Source organism: Aulostomus chinensis, chromosome 13 (assembly GCF_037954235.1).
Source record: "Aulostomus chinensis isolate RoL2024-O1b breed Wild chromosome 13, RoL_Achi_v1.0, whole genome shotgun sequence".
In the NCBI taxonomy this organism is placed as follows: Eukaryota; Metazoa; Chordata; class Actinopteri; order Syngnathiformes; family Aulostomidae; genus Aulostomus; species Aulostomus chinensis.
The window spans coordinates 23,273,336-23,286,431 of NC_141332.1; the positions used below are offsets into that span (position 1 = coordinate 23,273,336).

At 40.9% G+C, this 13,096-nt stretch overlaps 1 protein-coding gene across 3 annotated transcripts in view; it reads right to left on the reverse strand.

Annotated features, from left to right (window-relative positions):
* The window catches only part of LOC147251458 (teneurin-3), a 154,796-nt gene that overhangs the window by 94,171 nt on the left and 47,529 nt on the right, over positions 1–13,096 (reverse strand). The window contains exon 1 of one of the 3 annotated variants that reach the window (XM_086222157.1): positions 456–893. The exons of the other annotated variants lie outside the window; for them this stretch is intronic. The gene's annotated coding sequence lies outside the window, so the exon portion shown is untranslated. Of the gene's footprint in view, positions 1–455; positions 894–13,096 lie in introns of those variants that run through there. 3 annotated transcript variants of the gene reach the window in all.

Here is a 13,096-nt window from a genome sequence, read left to right on the forward strand (position 1 = left end):
CAAACAGCAAAAACTTGATGAAAACTTATGGCAAATATAAATATAATAATTGCAGGTTTACCGCAACGCTAAGTACATATGACAGCTCAGGGATGAGAGAGGGGCACAGGTCCCGGGACGTATCCAGACAACAACATCCAAATGCCCACTTGCCATGATGTGGGACTTACAAGCCTCCATTTCAAATAATATCCATAGTATCAATGTTGTGACGATAATTCACAGTTATTTAGCCTCCTCTGCGCAGCACAGGTGAACGCCCACATCACCACAGGTGGGACTTCAGTCTGTAGACTGTAGACTGAGTCTACAGTCAGCAACTCGTTTCTCAACAGGTCCAACTTGTAAAACAAGCAAAAAAGAGCTCACAATAAAGCCCACAAATCCTCCATTATTGTTGTTATTACGGTATTTAAAGATTGGCACGGCGGCCTATTATTAGACGGTATGCTCACCATTTCGTTGTCCAACACACCCCACATCACGTTAGACCCGGCTTGGCCAGCTGGAGGTGAACCAGGCTAGCTGTGGCGGCGCTAGCCTCCTGCTGCAGCCGACTTTGATCGTCGACATGACCGCTGCAGCTGCCCTCGTCGCCGCTTGTGGAGGCTTTTCTGACTCGTTTTAAGCGTCATGCGACTCTTCCTTCTTCTTGAAAAAACAGCTAATTTAACTGTCTTTTTGACATGTTGGCGTTGTCAAAGTAACTGTTTATTTCCTCTCTGCTCGCTCCTCAGAGCCGGCGAATTTCGAAAGGTCATTTGTTTGTGTCGGGGGCGTGGTTTGTTGGCATCAGTGCATCAACAGATCTCCGACTCTTTCAAATGACGTTGAATCTTAATAAACAACATGAAATTCTTAGGATTTGGTCTGTAAATGTATCTATGCACATTATTGTTGTATTTTAAACATTTTCAAAACGCTTTCATATTTTCTTTTAATACAAGAGGTACCGGATCTGCCCAAATAAGTACCGGAACACAGGGAGGCCAAAATTCAGAGGTGCCGGTCTTGTTCCGGCAGGATCCGGCTCAAAATTAACCCCTGGTTGAGATATCTAGGTTGGCTAGTTAGCAATGTTTGTGGCTTTTTGCCACTTCAAATCTGGTTTTCTTTGCACAAAATTTTGTGGTTTCAGACCCTGACAGTCCCTGCGATGAACCGGCGAACCGTCCACTGTTAGCTGGGATAGGCTCCAGCCCCCCCACAACCCCCAATGGACAAGCAGTATAGAAAATGGATGGATGGACCCTGACAGTTACAGCAAACAACTCAATTATGCTGCAGTGGCTAGTAGGACACACCCACTGTTCAGCATTCCAATCAAATTCCTCTAAACTTTTTTCTAGTCTTTTTATTCTGTAACATGCAGAAATGTGTCAAGCAAAACTCACAAAACGCCGAATCAGCTTCACTTCCAGATTAAAAACTCTGCTTGGAATATAGCATTGTCAAGACAGACATTAAGAAAAAAGTCCAATAATAACGTCCAAACATCTTCAGCAGACATTTAATGGACCAGAAAATTAACTTAAGTTCTTTTAACAAGAAGATCGACTGCATACTGATGTGGTTGTAGGATGTGCGTTCATTTGTAAGTCTCAAAATAACGAACTGCAAATCACAGCGTGATGAATTTTAGCATTATCAGTACACTAATTTGTCACCTAAAAAATACAGATTCAAAGCTTCCCGTTGATAACATCGCATAACATGAAAAAAGGGTCTTCTCTACCTCGGTGGTAATCCAAGTGATGGCACACTCTGATGGTGGATGTTTCATCCGAGCTGCCAAACAGTGCAACCGGAGCAAATTAGGGTTCAATGTCTTGCTCAAGGTCGTGGTCACCGGGGGACCAGTTACCCACTGAGGCACTAGACGGCGACTCTCCCTCCCTGTCATGCAGAGTCTATCATAGCTGATGAAGTACATTATGCAACCTTATACTGTATGCATTAGTCCCATAATCATCAATTATTAATGTATTGTCGTGCAAGTCTGCTCATCTGATGAACTACAGCGAACAAACAATACATGTGGGTGCGCCTGTATATTTCCTCCGAACCGACTTCCAGCATCTCCACATACTGTTATTAACTATGCCAAAATTTCTTTGTCTGGCCCAAGAGCTGGATCTAGAGCGTACAGGATGAAAATCCCTCTGCTTTCCAAAGAGCTTTCCTGAGGCCAAGGCTATGAATTGATACCCCACTGTTGCAATACTCCTGGCAACAGAGCAGAGCACGAGACGAGAATAATAATAGGTGGAATCATTGGTTTACTCCAATACTGCTAGTGTGCTAGTGGTGTGTGTGTGTGTGTGTGTGTGTGTGTGTGTGTAGAAGCTATTGCTGGAGTTGTCAATATTCTCAATGGGTATAAAAAATAAACTTTATGTGCACAAGCACATGTTGGGATAATCAGTGCACATACACAACCCACCCACCCACCCACACACACACACACACACACACCAGTAAAGCTAAGTGAGAAAAGCCTTGCAGCACTGCTGATGTTTTGGAATTTTCAGTCAGGAGACCCTCGGCTTCTCTCGACAAGAAGAGCCGAGACGTAACCTGCGTCTCGTCCGAGGCTCGATGCTTGCTCAATCAACAACATGAGATGGCCCACGGCTCTGTGCTGAGGTCACTGCTGGAGTCTTAAAGACTGATCATGCATGAGTGTCTCCCCCACGAATGTGCCAAGCTAGTCATGCTGCTTCCACAGCTACTGTTCAGCTGCACAGACTGAGCTCTGAACTCTGGGCTTGTCTAACTCTGTTCTGTGCATTTAAATAGGAAAAGTTTCAGTCATGGCTACTGAAATGATATGCAGTTCAGCAGACTACATTTTCATAGACTGCAATAATATGACTGACCTTATTACCCCCGCCAAGGAGGTAATGTGATCACTGGCGTGTCTGTCTCAAAAACTAAACTGACAGATTTTGATAAAACTCGGAGGAAAGATGGCTAATATTTACAGCAAAGGAGAGGGGAGCAGCAAACAGCAGTATTGGGGAGAGGCTGACCAAGGTGACCCTACAAGCTGAAAGGAGGATAGTTGTACAAGTGATGAACTTCTGGAGGTGATTTGGATTAACTTGTATATCCTGGACCCTGGCAACTGATCTGGGCCATTGGCAGGATACAAATATGAGCAGTGTTCCTGGACTTGTCAGTCAATTTTGATCAGATTCACTGAGTCCATGTTAAATGTTAAAAAGAGGAAAGTTCAGGCTTCCGCAAATAACTTTGATCATATTATGGATCAGCGGCCATTTTTTGTGTCACCAAGTGCTCGCTCTTGAAGAAATGTTTGGTAAAAAAATAAAACATCATGTATTGCAACACTGGTCCAAGACCTGCTGGAAAGTGTCATGAGATAACATTTACTGTGATTTTCACTATATAATTAAAATAGTTCTTCCAGAGCAAATCAAGACTATTTCAATGTAATGGTTGACATGTCCGAGAACTGATCATATTTTGATGAAATTCATTGAAGCCATGTATTTCAATTATAGGGATAAGTATTACTCTCAGAGATGGTGTGGCAGCAACTACTCCAAATAGCAACATAAGACAGAACAAACCGTCTATGAACAAATGCAAGGTTGCAATAAGTAGTCAATATAATAAATAATTAAACAGTAAAATGTGCTTACATGAATTGCTTGATGTAAATATTTGACATTTTACTAAATGTGCCAATCGATGTGCTTGAGCAGAGTTCGCAGCTAAAATGTCAATGTCAATTTCAATGTCGTATGTGTCGTAAATGGAGAAAAAAAATATTCAATAGCCTTCGAGGTGCGATTATACATGTCGACAACGCATAATGTTAATGTGATTTTAAGGTAATCAGAAATGAGTGGCTTATTCAGGTTAATATTGAAATATTACAGCTCATGGATCTAATTCATTGTTCTGATATCAGGAACAATTCCTTCTAATAAAGATAATTCTACTGTTGTACCACCCCAGTTAGGTGGCAAGTCTCCAGTGACCTGACATCATAATTCATTAGTGGAACTGGTCTTTAAAGTTTAATCTTCCGTGCAGCGTTTGTTAATTTTGAACTGCATCTCCTTCCATCTGAGGACTGGCTCTTGCACAAGTCTCCAGCATGTTAATCGATAGTAAAAGTAGTCAGGGAAGTCAGATGTACTGTCCTTCAAAATCTCACGAACGCCGCTTTACTTGACAACAGCAGACAGGGCTGCTTGCGTTCCAGTCTTCATTCACCTCAGAAAATACCACCCTAAGCCTCATCTGTCATGTATCAGCTGCAGCCTAACGTTTCACTTTGTTTGGCAGACATTGATTTTTACCTCCAAGGTGTTGTCAAGGAGGCGTCCAACTCATACATAGCACTTCTGCTGTCTCTCTGTAGGCTTCTTTAGAAGGAATTGCAGTCACATGCACAAAGGAAAGCTCACTGAAATTACTGCATTTTATAGGTAACCAAAAATAATGCCAGATCTGTTGAATAAGGACATTGGAGGGGAGGAAATGTGTGGGTGACAAAGCTGGAGCTTCTCAATGCACCATTTCTCAATGCCTTCTGAAAAGGTGTATACTCTGAGCTTGGCAGCAGGTTGAACTATACGCTCACTTGCCAATTCATTAGGTACAGCTAAATAAACCTGATGCAGTATAATGCTACAGCACTGCATTAAACCCTCCTTTCATGAGGATTATGATGTGTCTGAGAGAGGTGTTGATTTATTTTGGAGGCTGTGATTTGTGGTGCTATTCTGGATTATATTGGGAGGTTTCTAACGTTTTTGTCAACCCTAATTCAATATAAAGTCTGACTCTACTACCGATTACAGCGTCCAAAATGACCATTAAAATAAATCATCACCTCTCAAACAGATTCCATAAAAAACAGAACGTTACAATCCTCATGCAGAGAGGATTTATTGCAGGGCTGCTGCATTACACTGCATTAGCTGTACCTATAAATTGGCAAGTGAGTGTATATTGTAAATACACAGAGACGTGAGCTGTTAGGATCAGGATCAGTGTGTGTCAAAAGGGAGGATTTTGGTGGGCTCCAGACATGAAAACACACCGTCTAAAAATTCCTTGGATCTGCTTTGATTTACCCAATCCTCCATCCATATGTTAAGGGTGAGGCCAAGAGCAAGTCAAGTAACAACAATTTATCAGCCGCTGTCTTAACACAACCTTCAGCACACACGCACACACACACACACACAGACACACACACACTTTTTCACCCTCGTTGGGAAACACTTTATATTCATTAAGTGTCAAAATGTTATAAGAGCTCCTTTAAAAGAGCCAAGAGGACTTCTTGTTTAAGAATTATTTGGCACCAAAGGAGAAATGATCTATGGCGTAGCCTTGAAGGTCATATCCTTCCACTCCTTAATAATATTATGAACAGCAACACAAATTATTGTACAATAGATTTCACTTTGCATGGTTACAGGTTATAATCTACAGATGATGACTTCAAAAAGTGAAGAAAACATGAGTAACTCTACCGCAGCCTACTGAAAGCACACTATAATGCAAGCATTTCTTTGAGTGGCTTTTCCGTCGGTCGACAGCAGGAGCGTAACGACTCTGCTGTTTCACTATTGTATGTTTCTTACAGTGAAGGAAAGAAAAACATCCATGATTGCAAAGTTCACTCACGCTGAACTGAAGCGAGTGAACATAAATTAACGTGTTTTGCTGATCATCATTATGCGAGTGCACCTACTCTTCTCTGTGAAATGCAAATGCTTTGGATATACACAATAATATTACTTGTGTTTCCTTATGGAACTGAAAACTGAATCTTGGGGTTTTTTTTAATTGAGGAGTTTAGTTTTGTTCCACTAGCCTACAAACAAAGGGAAGACGAACAATGTTACACTGTCTCCAAGAAAACTGCCGCACTCACTCTTTAACTTCGTTCTTGCCCAGAACAAACACCATTAATATTTTAAAAAAAATGTGTGATGGACATCCTGAATGTTTATGAAAATGAATATAGACCAGTCAGAACATCATCATGCAGACAGCAGGATAATGTGTCCTACAGTTGACTGGCACATATATTATCATAATTTTCCTCCAAAAAAAAAAAAGTTTAATTTCTTCAGTGGTAAATCGTTTTATTGTGCACTTAACTGTTATATGACTCTCTATTGTAACACTGGCAGAACATCAACGAAATGTGTTCCATGAAAAAGACATTTTTACTGCAGTTAATAATATTAGACGCAAAAATATCACTTAGGCAAATGGTTGCAAATGCATTCATTACCGTTAAATGGCTGTGATGAGTATATGTAGAGTATCCTATGAAACGTGGTGAGCACACTTGTCTATAATGATAATGATAATGAAACTGAATCTGGCTCTCTCTCTGCAGCGGTTTTAGAACATACTGTGACTTCATTTTGTTTAACTGTTATATTTTTATCTAAAAAAAAACACATTTGAATTCATTGCAGTGAATAAATTTGCCTATAAAAGGTGTGTGTGTGTGTGTGTGTGTGTGTGTGTGTGTGTGTGTGTGTGTGTGTGTGTGTGTGCTGTGTTTTAAAGACTGGCGTTAACGCAATGGGAGCAACAGAACCCAACGGAGTAACAAGGGGGAGATGGGACATTTGACAGCTTCTCTGTGCACGTTCCCCATTTATCCTGTTCATAAGACTCCGCTAGGTAGTTTGGTTTCTGTACTTGTTAACTATGCAATTCGTATTTCATGCAACAGCAAGCATCAATTAGCACCTCTCTCACGCCTCTACATCTCAACTGCATCAAATTTGGTTCTGTGCTGCCTCCAAAATCATATGAAAGTACCATGACAGGACTGAAAGGAGGGAAATGTTCTGCGAACGCTGCTCCGCTCACCTTGGGCTTTCAATTTAAGAACATACAGTATTGACAAAGAAAAGACATGCTCTTCAGGGAGCACCCGGATTTATGATTATATAACAGCTGCACAAAGACAATCTTTTTACAGTTTGCAGAGTTTTTGAAGGGAAAGGATCATTCCTTAACCTGAGTATTTTGTGAAAAGATGCTGCAGTCACATACTCCACTCAAATAGTTGCACAATGGTCAAAATTTAAGTTCTATTTTTCATTAAATTCACTTCTTAAGATAGCAGCAAAGCCCATCACATTGTTTAGATATGTGGCAGAGCAACTACAGCTGAAATAAAGAGATTTCTTTATCAAGTTTAATTTTGGAGATAACGATGCCAGGGGAAATCTTTACAAAATAATTAAATTTTAGCTTTTGTGCTCATCATTGCTTACTTGCACATTAAACAAAACATTCACAGGTGAACTGAATATACAAAACATTTGCAAAATCAACTCAGGGTTCTTTCAATGCCATGTTACAAGAAGAAAACAGTCCAAAATGAGGATATTTAGTGTAAATGCAGGAAGCAGGTGAGGCATTCACATGGTATTTCAGGAAAAGACACAGAAAACTGCATAATTCTACAAATATTCAGCAAAACCAGTGATCAGTTACCCTGCGCAACAGTAGCAAGTGGGTGCACAGCTAAACCTCACAGCCCAACACATTAAGAGATGTGCTGGTGACAGATGCTAGCACCCAGGAGTTTTGGCCCCCTTTCCAGTGCATCTGCCTCCCATGCTGTGGTCATGAGTCCAACTACACAACACAAACCCCTGCAATGAGAAATTCAAGCGAAATGCCAGACAGACCTCTTCTTCACAGTCTGTAGTGCAGTAATTTACAATAGTTTTGACAACACTCTGGCTAGGTTTGGTCACAAACATCTTTAAGGTTAGGCAAAGGTGACGGTTTTAGGTTAAAAAGGCTGTTAACATCTCCCTAAAAACATCCAATACTGTCCCCAGAACAAATGCTGAAAATGTCCAAAGTTCTGGCTGGAACACCCAGTTTTGTCACTTGAAACTGCAAATGTCCCTTTATCTCCCTCTTGGTTCACCATTATGAAATATAGCGCATCACTTATTGCAGGTGTCACTGTAAACAGTGAACGAGAGCAGAATTAGAGGTTAGGGTGGATGTTTGGATGTACAAATGAGATCTTTCTATATCTCTTATGTAGATTTAGATGCCTAAATGTTCATGCTGGTTCTCAAACATTCTGCCTTCTCACTGAAGATTTCCTGTGATGCAGACAACATGCAGTTTGAAGTCACGTCCATTGTTGGAACAACATCTTGATACCATCATCAACCTGTGCTGGTCGGCTTCTCATTGGCATACGCAGCAGAACGCGCATCAGTGTCTCTGCAGTGGCTGATCGTCCTTCAGATTTGGCCTAATCATGTTTGCTTTGCTCCAATTAGATAAAGGAGGTGCATCGTCAACACTCAAGCTTCCTCATGTCTCCTCTGCTGCTCTTGGTGCTTTTCCTCCCGCTCACCAAATGGTAGCAGTAGGAGGCAAAGGATGGTCCATATTCACACTTGGGTGACTCATTTCACACTGGAACACATCCATCAGAATTAGGATCATAAAATGCCAAGACTAGACTGACAATGGAAACTGAGAAGTGAAATCTGAGAGAAAAGGCGACAGCAGGCAGCATATGGCTTAGTGACACCATAAGTTGTCAGTTTATAAAAGGCAGCAGCTGGCTAAGTTTCTTGGAGACGATTGATATTTTATGACCACGCTATGTATTTCTTCTTGACTGAATGCAACAGCTAAAGGCACATTGATACAGCAGCAAAACCACAGTTGGCACTACAGTCTGTATTCACACTAGTTCCCAGTATCATGTTTCAGCCATAATACCACTGGTGACTGCCTACTATTTGCATAAGCTTTCTTTTTTATTATTCCCTCTATTCTCCATCCCAGTCTATAAAACCTGATTACGAGGTATATGGATGACATTTTAGGACACTCTGACTCAGGAAGTATAATTTATAGCAGCTGAGGAGATGCTGCAGCTTCAAAAGACAGACACAATGATAAATCTGGACGAACATTAAGTGGCGAGATGCACTTCAACCTACACTTCAATCACAGCCAATCTGCAGTTCTGGACACTATTTGATACCACGGCTAATCACAGAGCCCTTTCAGCTGTAAAATCATATCAAGATCTGATGTCTAACATTGAATTATGATAATTTCACCTCAGTTTTCTTATCATTCCACACCAGTGAGATGTGCTCCACATGATAAACCTCAACATGACACCGCGCAAACATCTAAAAGACAATGAAATTTGACCTCATCCTGATGTTTATTCAAGGCAGTGTCAATAATGTAATCCCTATGATTTAGTTAGGAATCACATCTGCCACATTCAGCTGAGGGCCACTTTGTCTCCTACATATTCATAGGCGACTGTATTGACTAAACGTCTCATCTGGCTAGGTGTACAATGGGAAGAGTGAAACTAGAGGATCAGTCCCGGTGGGATCATAAGCAGGAGAGAAATGCATACAGGAGCCTCTGGGATTAGTTAAGGGAACTAGTATGCTAACGTAGTCTCTTCAGTCAGTCAGCTTCGGACCCTGACTGACAGAGGACTTAATGCTGCTACAAACATTTGGCAGACAAGTGAGAAGTTCCGAAGACAGCGCTGCCCAAGTTCGGCCCGCCAGACACCAGCTTTAATTTGCAAGCTAGTTGTAAAGAATATTTAAAGAATATTTACAGTCTAAAAAAAAAAAAAAATACTGTAAAAGACTGTTTGTGCTGTTTTCTGTTTTGTGAGTTAAAAATGCTCTTTAAATAAGTAGAATCCTTGGTAGGGCTGCGCAATCCAACAGACTTTGATCAAAACTGCCTTTGGCCTTCTTAAAATTTTCATGTAATTTCATTTTTATTTTCTTTATAGTCTGGACAGCGACCGAATACAATCAGTGTTTCAGTGTGTTGCATAGTCACCCTTTCTTCCGGGGCATAAATTGTCGACTGCAAGTTTTATACCACAGAAAGTTTTGTGAAAGACTAAATGGTTTTTTCACTAGTCTTTCGCTAAATGCATTAGTGAAAGACTAAATGTGAGTCAAAATACTATTTTAAATTGGATATTGTGGCCCTGTGGAGACTTTATTCCTGCTAAAATAAGAAATTGTATTTCAATATTAATCAAAATCATCGCAATTTGACATATTTTTCCCCAAATAATGCTGCTGTTGTGGTTTGATCAGGCTGCAGTAGTACTACTATTGGCTTGAGTTGAGTTGTGTTCTGGAGTACCTACACTTTAAAGATTGACCTGATAGGTAAATGGAAGTCCCTACAAAAATGAATAAATAAATAAATACATGTAATGTATTTATCTAAAAATGTATGTGAAAATTTTGATTATATTTAATTGAGGGAACATAGGATCTAGTACTTTGCATTTTTGGGTCCGATATTGGCCCTCGGCCTGTCGTTGAGTTTCAGTTTTGGCCTTCGAGGGACAGGTTTGGGCAACCCCGAGGAGTCAGAGAGACTTTGAAGTGGTTCAACAGTTTAATCTGTCAAACGTTCAAGCTGTAAATCATACCTGTAGTGCGCTAACTTGCGGCTACAGTAGCACTTGTCAACTGAGGGTCAATAACTATGTCGAGACACATTTACAGAGGGTCTTTGTGTTCCCAGAGTGACAATAGAATCTCATTGTCAGGTGTTTAGTCAGATAAGGTCGCACACCCGCAGGGATTAGTGTCTGCTTTTCATCAATGTAATGCTTTAAAAACAGGTTTAGAAAACATGCGGTGGATCAACCAATTTAAATGCTAAACCTCCCTCCCTTTGAGAAGATTGGGGCCAGGGGCTAAACACATACAGATAAACAAATCAACCAGCAGTGGCTGTACAGACTTGGAGAGAGAGAAAACAAATGAGTGACCCACACACCTTTATTTGTACAGAGAGTACTGGGGAAATACTGATATAGCCCGCCAAGTGTTAAGGTGAGAGGCTGAATCCCTTGTTTGCTGTGACAATACTTACAGTGTCAAGTTAAAAAGAGTCATCCCGAGGGCTCTGTATTAATATGGAAAGAGTGCTTCAAGAGTGTGTGAGAACTGCAGGGGGTGATTCAGAAATGTCACTGGGTCTGGTTTAACATAACACAGCTGCAGCTCCTTGTATGTACAGTAGCAATATGCACCACCACTGCTCGCATGCAACCCACAGCGGTGGCTGAATTATAAACTAGCTGGATCATGCTGGGAAGTGACATTACTCTTTGAGAGCAGCATAATGATCACTATCAATCTCTTCATTGTCGAGTCACATTAGAGAAATATCAGGGAGGGGTACTGGAAAAGGGGAGGGAGACTGCCGAGAGACATCCTCCACCATGGCAGCATGGCAGTGCATTAATCACAGCGGCGGGACGCTCTCCGCGTCCAAGCTGAAAACTGTCTGGGTAAACACTCGAGCTGATAGAGATGCTTTTGTTGCGCTGGGCAAAAATCCTTAGTTGGTGTCCCAACACACTGGCAAAGGCAGTCAGCTCTCTTTTAACCAGGAGTGGCTCATCCATTCAGAGAGATGAAGCAGTATTTTCGCCGATGGAGAGATCATCTGTTCGCAAGCTGCCTATAGTAGAAGTAGAAAGGTGCAATGATACTATCACCTACATAGTTCAAATATGTAATGACTGCATCCTGAGGCTGGATACTCTCTCTGCATTCCTCAGACATCGCTACCATCTCAGCAGGTATTCTCTGCTGAGGGTCTCACAGTCAACAGACTGCACGCCAGACTAACCCCAGAGCATGTCGACATGTTGCTCTTTCTGAATAAAACCAGCAGACAAGCTGTCCACTATCCTGACGACTGGGGTTACAAAAGGCATGGAAATACTCCAGTTAATTCCTGGAAATTTTCCAGATAACACTGAGCTAGATTTTCCTGCAAGCTTAGAAACTTCACATGGGAATTAATGTGAATATTTAGGAATTTGTTTAAATTAACAGATATCAACCTGACATCTTTGGGGTAATTTATACGAACTGTATTGACCCATGCACGGTGCATCCTTCTGTAATATGCAGACATATTTAGCATCTTCGCATGCTAGGAAGGATCAAAACGGTACTGAACCAATAACTACACTCAACTGGCTAAGTTTTAGTGAAATACTAATATTTTACTGTCTTTTGTAAGCTAGTTTTCTGTTTGATTTAGCATGCATAGCACTGAAGGTAAATGAATTACAGTTGGCATAAATTACTCCTAAATCTGACACACATAATTCGCAGCAAAAGTTTCCCGTGTCAAATATTCCCATTACTTTGCCGCCTTTATTTTGAGATCCAAAAATGTGACTGTAAGTGTCTGTTCTGTTGACCTGTTGCCTCGAACCGGCTGTTCACATTTGTATTTACTTTACACAGATCGACGCCACTTAAGTTACACAGCAGAACTACTATGAGGTGTTTTTTTTTGGTGATAAATCTGTTCTCAGCTGCATTGCAGATGTATGATGATGAAGGAATCCTCATTTTGTATTCTTGGTCACGCTACCAACACTGGGAAACACCTGTTTTATATTTGTTAGAACAAAATGTTGGAATACTCATCTTTGTTGCTACAGTATGCGTTCTGTATGTCGACTTCAGCATATGAGCCGTGTTTGTAACCGGTGAATATTTTGAAGCTCTGACAGGAAGTCAAACTACAGCGGTGGATCACTGTCCCAAGATTATCCAAGTCCCTGTGTAATTCGCATTTACACAGCGAGAGAGATTAAGATGATAAATGTTGAAGTAGTTGACGGAATCCCTCAACATTCTCCGAATTATCCAGATAAGGAGCAGTTTAATACTTGGATGTAGCAGAGGAAGCTCCAACTTGAGGCTTCACTCTGGATTTAAACCATCAGCTCCCACTGCGGCAGCTTCCTCACCAAAACACACTTAAAATTTGCAATACATATCCTCAGTCATTCTTTTATATTTATATATACACATACATAGAAACAGAAGAAACAGGAGTTAAATAAAAAAAAAACTGTCATTATGTCATCAACAAAAGACTTCCCACTCAATACCCAACACAAGCGCAGGATGTAAGCTGAAAAGATGCAGTATTTAAAACTATAATACAGCATAAGACATGCACTGTGAAAGAGCTGTGAAGAGGATGAACGCTT